The following is a 7,545-nucleotide window of genomic DNA, read 5'->3' as shown; positions in this document are numbered from 1 at the left end:
TTCCCCCCCTTTTTTTAAGAAAGAAAAGGGAGGGGTGGCTTGGAGGGGGAAATGACTGCATTTAAATAACTAGGAGAACAGCGTGCTTGCAGAGGCACTGAAAGGGTGTCTTTTGAAGAAAGAAAAGGGAGGGGCACCCCCCTTGCCTTTCTTCCTTCCCACTCACCCTTTAGCCTAGCCTTGCTTCTTCCACCCGCCCCCCTTAGCTGCTCCTCCCTGCCCTCTGTTCGCCTCCCTTCTAAAGTTTGGGATTTTCCTGAAGGATTTGCACGCATTATTGGCTTTTACATTGATTCCTATGGGAAACATTGTTTCATCTTACGAACTTTTCACCTTACGAACCTCCTCCTGGAACCAATTAAGTTCGTATCATGAGGTAACACTGTACAGTGATCCCCCGCTCGTTGCGAGGGTTCCGTTCCAGGAACCCCCGCAACGAGCGGGTTTTCGCGAAGTAGCGCTGCGGAAGTACAAACACCATCTGCGCATGTGCAGATGGTATTTTTACTTCCGCAGCGCTAGCGAGGAGCCGAAGATTGAGGACTCAGCTCGGAAGCTGCACGGGTGTTTTAAAAGGTCTCCGCCGGCATGGGGGGCTTCTTAGCACCCCCCCCAAACCCGAGTTGGGGGTTCGGGAGGTGGTAGGAAGCCCCCCATGCCGGCGGAGACCTTTTAAAACACCCGTGCAGCTTCCGAGCTGAGTCCTCAAGCCAAGCGCAGAAGTTAGCCTTGAATCCCTTTGAATCCAGCCGCTTCTGCTGGATACGGGCGATGGGGGGGCGAGCTGCCACAGCCCCTGGCTTCCGCGCTGCTCGTCCCACCCACCACCCGTATCCAGCAGAAGCTGCTGGATTCAAAGTGCTGCTGGGAGCCGCAGGCGAAAGGAGCTCGGGCATCGGAGCGCGGCGCCAGGCATTGTTCTCCGGACCCCGCCCGCTCAGCCCCGCGGCGGCCCTTTCCCTCTCCAGGCTGCGGGCGGGGTCCGGAGAACAATGCCCGAGCTCCTTTCGCCTGCGGCTCCCAGCCCACCGCCTGTCTCCTGCTGCCCGGTTTAGCCAGGACACGAGCGGCGAAATGACTTGGAGGAATGTGAAGCTGAAACCATTCCTCCAAGTCATTTCGCCGCTCGTGTCCTGGCTAAACCGGGCAGCAGGAGACAGGCTTTGAGTTTTGGCTGCGGGGGGAGAAGTAGGACTTTCCTAACTCCCTCGCCCCGCAGCCAAAACTCAAAGCCTGTCTCCAACGCGCGCTACGATCTTCCGGGCGAGCCAGGCTCAGCGGATCAAGGCAGCCGCTTGGGCCGAGAGGAGCCGGCCTTGATCCGCTGAGCCTGGCTGGCCCGGAAGATCGTAGCGCGCGTTGGCGGATCAAGGCCGGCTCCTCTCGGCCCAAGCGGCTGCCTTCCGTCACCTGATTGCTCTTCGCCGGCGGGATGCAAAGTGCTGGAGTGGGGGAGTGTCCTGACAGCCCCCCACCCCAATGCTTCACCTCCCGCCGGGCAAGAGCGCTCGGTTGGCAGCTTCTTCTAGATACGGGCAATGGGCGGGACAGAGAAGCGGGGAGAATCAGGAGGCTCCTTTGGCAGCTGGGGGCTGCCCTGCTTTGTTGTTTTGGCTGCAGCGGGTGACAGGCAGCCTCCAGCCGCCAAAGGAACCTCCTGATTCTCCCCGCTTCTCTGTCCCGCCCATCGCCCGTATCTAGAAGAAGTTGCCACCCGAGCGCTCTTGCCCGGCGGGAGGCGAAGCATATGGGTGGGGGGGCTGTCAGGACACCCTCCCACCCCAGCACTTTGCATCCCGCCGGCAAAGAGCAATAAGGCAGCAGCTTCTGCCGGACACGGGCAATGGGCGGGACAGAGAAGCGGGAAGAATCAGGAGGTTCCTTTGGCGGCTGGAGGCTGCCTGGCACCCGCTGCAGCCAAAAAAACAAAGCCAGGCAGCCCCCAGCTGCCAAAGGAGCCTCCTGATTCTCCCCGCTTCTCTGTCCCGCCCATTGCCCATGTCCGGCAGAAGCTGCCTCCCGTGCCGATGTTCCCCGCCAAGCCCAGTTCGGCTTCCCTGGCTGCTTGGCCGGAGGGGGGGGGGGGGGCTCGGCCAAAAGGGGCTGGAGACGCAGCGATTTGCCTCCCGCCCCTCGCCCCTGTGCCACCGGCACGTCATCTTCCCTCCCAGACAAAAAGGCCGGCCTTTGGGGATGAAGGGGTGTGTTCAGCTCTGCGTCTCCAGCTCCTTTCGGCCGAGCCCCCCCCCCCCCGGCCAAGCAGCCAGGGAATCCGAGCCAGGCTTGGCAGGGAACATCGGCACGGGAGGCAGGAGACGATCGGGCGACCGGAGCAGCAGCCAGGGAAGCCGAGCCGCGTATGGCGGTGACGGCGGCCGTCTCCTGCCTCCCGCGCCGATGTTCCCCGCCACGCCCGGCTCGGCTTTCCTGGCTGCTTGGCCGGGAGCTGGATGCTGGTGGTGGCGGAGGAAGGCGAATGCGGCTTGGAAGCTGGGAGGGGGGCAGAATATGGGAGGAGAGAGGCTTGCAATAGAGGGTGGAGGAAGCGGCCATGGGAGGGCGAGCTGCCTCAGGGAGGAGGATCGGGCGGGACCAGGTGGGGGCTGGAATTTCTCCGCCAGGGCGAAGGGCGGGCGAGCGGGTGCTGGGGAGGGCTTCTCGCCCTCCCGACAGCAAGAGGGGGGGAGCGAACGGCGTGGGCAGGCGAAGGGCGGGCGAGCGGCAGCGAGGAGTTTGCGTGGGCGGTGGGGAAACTCCTCGCTGACGCCAGCAAGAGGGGGAAGACCCAGGGAAGCCGCTGCCATCTACGCATGCGTGCCCGGCACGCATGCGTAGATGGTATTTTTGACTTCCGGGTTGAAAAATAGCGAAGTACCCTGTTCGCAATGGTTGGGGACGCAATAAACGGGGGATCACTGTAATTGTTAAGGTTCCAGGTAGCATCCAAACCTGATGGGGCCCTCAATGAAATTGAATTTGACACCCCTGTTGTAGATGTAGTATATTTTTTGAACTGTAAGCTGACCAGAGTCTTCTTATTGAAATGAGCAGATATAGAAATTGAATGAATGAGTCAGCAAATAATGCCACCCAGCCCTTAATTAATTAGTTTTTCTTGGAGCCAGTTATGACGTTGTTGTCTGAGAGTGATATGTCAACATCTTAACTGCTCTTTTGGAAAGAGAAAACAAAGATACCCAGACAGACCTTGCAAAATTGCTGTGGATTCATTGCTCTTTACACTGTAGGTGTTTTATGCCACTCTCAAAACCTCTGCTGTCAAGGATCAACACATACCCAACTAAGAAACCTGCTTGGGTAGATACATAGTGATCTCCATGCATGAACCCAGGGTCCCTTCGCCAAGTGAACCATTCTATTCAAAGACCATCACTGAATAGAGCCAAGCGGGAAACCTGGCACCTGCAGCTGGAAAGATAAGATGCCATTTGGACAAAGGTGTATTTTTAGCACCTTTTCTTTCTTCCCATTTCCTATTTTTTTCAATATAGGCTGAAGTGGAAGGCCAGGCATGTTTATTATTGCAGAGGCTCATGTTATTTTTACTTTAGAAATAGGTTATCATTTTTCTGAAAGGCACATTTAAAGGTATTTAGCATTAGGGCACCAGTTCTAAATTCCATTGTGTTCAAATATTCATATTTTGCTAAGATTTCATGGATGCTGGAGCCACATGCTGTAAAGTCCTTTTGCATAGATCATCCATCTTTCAACTGACAGCCTCAAGATCACCAATATAGGTGTTGTGGTTAGCTCTGGCCCAGCTCCTGCCCCAAGGAATGTGCAGGTGGATGTGGCGGAAATATCCACATGCCACAGGCCTGTTTTGCTCCCGATGGAATCTGCCGACGAAGCCTCCTCTGACCAAGAAAGCGTGAGTGACAGGGAAGAGGGGAGTTTGGCAGACAGCCCAGGAGGAGATCAATCATCTGTATCATCCTTGATTTCTGAACAAGAAATAATGACACATCCACGCATGCGTAGAGTGATGCACAGGAGACAACAACTGAAGGATTATTACAAGAGAAAATGAGGCCACCTGTGGTTGGGTGGGGCTCTAGTAATTAGGGCTGCTGCTATAAATAGCAGCATGTGGGTTTGGCCGTTGTGGAAGAGTATCTGATCGCAGTTCTTCAGGAATCAGGTGTTGCTGTTTTCTGGACTTTGTTGATTTTTCACACCTTTGAAACCAAAGCAGAGCAAAGTGTGTGTGTGTGTCTCACTTCATTGGAAGAAGAAGGGGTGTGAAGTTTCTTCACAGCTGCTAGTTAAGTACTTAATGACTGCTTAAGGGAAATTGTACAGACTACCCGGTTGTTTTGAGACGAGTGCTCTTTGCACTACAAAAAGTGTGCTTAGTTTATTTTGAATTTTGTGATAAAGAACATTGTTTTGAATTTTCAAATGTGTGTGTGTCTGAAATTTGTACCCTTGAATTTTGAGGAGGTTCCTCCTAGAGACCCCGGCAGAACAATAGGTAGCCCTCAACTTACCACGATTGAGTCCAAAATGTTTGTGGTTTCACGTGATCTTGAGGTTTCTGCAGTGGTGATAAGTTGAATATATATAAGTCATTTTTTTCAATGCCATTGTAACTTCAGACAGTCACTAAATCAATGTGTAAGTTGAGGATATTTTGCATATTTTAAGATATGCAGAGCAATTATTATCAAGCCGGTGCAGAAGTTGATGCTACACTATTTATAGAAGGCCTGATGTTTATGGTAACTTGGGAGAGGTGATTTTCATAAGGGAACAGATGCAGCCACAAAATATTCTTTTGAGTGGTTCAAGTCCATCCTATATCCACCCACCTGGACGGAAGCAGAGAAGGAACTTGCTATTCTGGCACAATCTGAGTGGGCAACATGACAAGTTTGTGGGTGGGGGGGACAATGGATGTGAACTTTCAACTGAGTACGAAACTCAGATTCGGATTTCCCAGTGTCAGTGCCAGGATGGTCTCCGGCAATAAATTGGAACTTTGAGGAGTACTTTGACTTAGACTCTGATTTAGTTTGGATGCTACCTGGTATTTTCACATTATTTCTATAGTATTTATTAGTGTTTTGCTAGGCTTTCCTCCTTCTCAGTTTCCTAAACTTCAGAGAAAACTTTCACTTACACAGCTGCTGGTGACAAATAACATTGACTGCCTTGGTGCCAAGTTTTTGGAAGACAATCTTTTAAGTTCGAGTAGAAATTTACCCTATGGGTGATTGATTTTCCTTGCAACCATCACTGTGTGTCATTCACTATATGTGCATGTTGGATAGCAGGAAGAATGAAGCTGCCTCCATGAATTGACTTTGTTTTTTCTGAATTGCCTTTAGGAATTCTAGAGTTTTTCTTAACTCTGGTCATGATGCCATTTGAAGGCCATTTGTTTCTATTCTGCTGACTTTGAAAGTTCCTATTGTGATATTTGTTTCTCTCAATCTTACTACTTTTCCAATTTATTTGGTCCTCCATTCATTCACTGTATAGTTTAACTCACTAGTCATACAGTTTCATACACATTTCTTGGGTGGCACAGATAACAACCTGATGGTGGCTACCTTTTTCAGTAGCCACAATTGTTGGTGATTTGGGAAAAATAACTTCCCTCCCTGCTTACTGTTCTGCCGGCGTGTTTCAACCGCCCGTAATTACAGGGTAATTAGTCCAGGAAGACACACACCACATGATAAAAGGAAAACCCAAAAGTTTTTATAAACAGAAAAACAGAAACAGCTCCCTTTTTAAATGTCAAAGGGATTTTATGGTACACACAAGGCACAGATTAAATGCAATCCAATTGCTCACCCAATAACTGGGAAATTGAGTCCAATTCTAAAGTCCAGAGAGTCCACACACAATCTTGAACAGCACAAAAACCAAGATCTTGACGAAACAATGAATCAGATAAACTGGCATGAGGCTAAAACACCAGGTCAAATTACAGCAGGTCCACCCAACCATAGGTGGCCTCATTTTCTCTTGTAACAATCCTTCAGTTGTTGTCTCCTATGCATCACTCTACGCATGTGTGGATGTGTCATTAATTCTTGTTCAGAATCCAAGGATGATACAGATGATTGATCTCCTCCTGGGCTGTCTGCCAAACTCCCTTCTTCCCTGTCACTCACGCTTCCTTGGTCAGAGGAGGCTTCGTCAGCAGATTCCATCGGGAGCAAAACAGGGCTGCGGCATGTGAATGTTTCCCCCACATCCACCTGCACATTCCTCTGGGGCAGGAGCTGGGCCAGAGCTAACCACAACACTTACTTCCTAGTCCAAAAGGGAAACAAACATCAGTGTCACAATTTCTCTTCTCTCCTTAGCAATCCCCTCACATGATTTTCATTTTACAACTCTTTCCTAATGTAGTCTCTCATGACACAACATGGTGCATGCTTTTCACCACATTTCCCATTGCTAGAGCCCACTACCTTTGCAACAGCTCATTGATAATTTCTGTTATATACATGTATCCTTTGTAAAATACATAGCCCAGTTAGATCTATACTACAACACATAAGTCTGTTGTTACAAGTAAAATTGAACTGAAGCACTTATAGAATCTGATATTGTTTCTATTTCTTTTGAGCCTGCTAGCATTTTATACAGTATATTACTTCGCTTTTTTCCCTTGTAATGGAAAAAATATATAAAGTGTACTCAAGCTTTCTCTGTCATACTGATCAGATAATTGTTTTCTTTCCTGAGTTTCAAGTGGGTCTTGTATGTAATACTTTTAACTAATTTAGGGGTGGGTAAACTTCAAGTTTATGAAATTAATTTCATTTTTTTCCTTTACTAGAATCCTAAGATCCATCAAATGGTTAAAATAAAAGAATGAAGGACTCAAAACCCAAACTTCCTCCCCTGTTTAATTTCAGTAATTTATTTATTTATCGTGCACGGGTGTCTATTTGCCAAATGATTCTGTATGGCTAGCAGAGGACTAAAAGTATCACAATATGAAAAAATGACAATAATATAAAAACCCACTGTGCTAGGGACAAAAATAATTACAACAAACTCTTAAAGGTTAGTCTTGTGCCACCAGAATTATCCTCTCTGCCCTCTCTGTTTTCGGAGAGGGGCGGCATATAAATCCAATAAAACTTGAAACTTGAAACTTTCTTCAACTTTCCTACTGTCAGTCATTACCAGGTCTTGCTATTATCTGTTTTCCATGCTATTTTGTTTTTAATATACTGTCCATGTAATGCTTAATCTTCCTATGCCTCCTTTCTGATCTTCATTTACTCTTTATTGTAGTCCAGTTTGGTCTCTCCAGTATTCAGTAAGCCTTCCTGGTACACTCGCTTCTTCATTGTCCTTCAGATATTCTTTCTTCATCTTCAACTGTCTGCCTTGTAACACCCCAGACTTAACAATTGTCAGTAAGAAAGATGAAAAAGCGTCTCGTCTGGGTTAAACAACCAAGAAGAATCAGAATTTTATGATATCTGGCAGAAAGTATATACTTGGTGGGAAACAAGGAAAAAGGGATAAGTGTGTTGTAATATTATTCTG

Source organism: Erythrolamprus reginae, chromosome 5 (genome assembly GCF_031021105.1).
Source record: "Erythrolamprus reginae isolate rEryReg1 chromosome 5, rEryReg1.hap1, whole genome shotgun sequence".
NCBI lineage: Eukaryota > Metazoa > Chordata > Lepidosauria > Squamata > Dipsadidae > Erythrolamprus > Erythrolamprus reginae.
Note: the sequence above shows the minus strand (reverse complement) of the source record.